This window comes from Aplysia californica, unplaced genomic scaffold (genome assembly GCF_000002075.1).
Source record: "Aplysia californica isolate F4 #8 unplaced genomic scaffold, AplCal3.0 scaffold00156, whole genome shotgun sequence".
NCBI classification, from domain to species: Eukaryota; Metazoa; Mollusca; class Gastropoda; order Aplysiida; family Aplysiidae; genus Aplysia; species Aplysia californica.
In genome coordinates, this window is record NW_004797426.1 from 637,179 (window position 1) to 638,619 (window position 1,441).

A 1,441-nucleotide genomic window follows, 5' to 3' on the forward strand; every position below is an offset into this window, starting at 1 on the left:
CGCGAGTGTGTCTCTTCTTCATCGTGTGTGCGCGAGTGAGTCTCTTATTCATTGTGTGTGCGCGAGTGTGTCTCTTCTTCATTGTGTGTGCGCGAGTGTGTCTCTTCTTCATTGTGTGTGCGCAAGTGTGTCTCTTCTTTATTGTGTGTGCGCAAGTGTGTCTGTGCGTGCGCTCATCTCACGGAGATAAGTAGATAGAGAGATAGAGAGAGACAGAGAGAGGGACAAAGAGAGAGAGTGAGAGAGGAACACATACATACAGAGAAACAGAGAGAGACAGAGAGAGACAGAGAGAGAGAGAGAGAGAGAGAGAGAGAGTCAGGCAGATAAATAGACAGATAGATAGGCAGAGGCGGACAGACAGACAGACAGACAGACAGACAGACAGACAGACAGACAGACAGACAGACATTGATTCTTTCGGTGACGCCCCCTGCCTGGCTTGGCTCCCTTGGCTGGAGGGAAGAGTTCAGTTTTCCATTTCGTGGATTTTGTGCCGGAGTGATGGGAGGTGAGTTGGAGACCTCACTGCACGGGCATCAGAGGAGCTGGTGAGTAGGAAATGTGTGTGTGTGTGCGTGTGTGTGTGTGTGTGTGTGTGTGTGTGTGTGTGTGTGTGTGTGTGTGTGTGTGTGTGTGTGTGAGTGAGTTTATCTGTGTACTACTGTACCCTAAAGATAATCCATTTATCCGTAGGTTCATCGTCAAATTATGTTCGTTTATTCATTCACCGGCCGCATTGGTTTTTCAGCTTTTTTGGTATGTTACTATCTAGTAAATCCCTCCCTAATTGATAGCCTAGTGGTGAGGCTACCGGACTCATAATCGTGAGATTGCGAGTTCGGGGGTTCGAGCCTCAGCTCGGTCCGACGTTGTGTCCTTGGGAAAGACACTTTTACACGAACTTCCCACTTGGCTCGGTCCTATCGGAGACGGACGTTAAACTCGGAGGTCCCGCCACTTAAATAACCTAACCGTGTTGATAGGGGCTCTAAACCTGTACCATTTTCTCCTCCGTAATCTGTGGGTGTTGGCGGGTGCTTTGGTGTGGTTTGCTCCTTCTTTCCTATCAAACAAATACATAATATTATGTATCGTCCTGTTCTCTTCTCTTGTATGTTTGTTACTTCTCTTGTGACACCTCTGATCTTCGGCACGTAGTGGGTGGTTGGCGGGTGTTCTGGTGTGGTTTGGTCTCTCTTTCCTATCAAACACCTATCGTCCTTATCTCCCCTTCTTCTTTTTTATGTTTGTTACTCTCTTGTAACACCTCTAATCTTCTGGCGCTCATATGACCTCATGCAGTTGCGAGTGCCGTAAAACCTCTACTAAAACGTATATATGACCTTTTTGTACTGCAAGTGCCCTTAGACTCTTAATAAGACGAAACGTGTAATCTCCCTGTCTCTTACCTTTGTAAATCTATTTTTAGTATTAATAT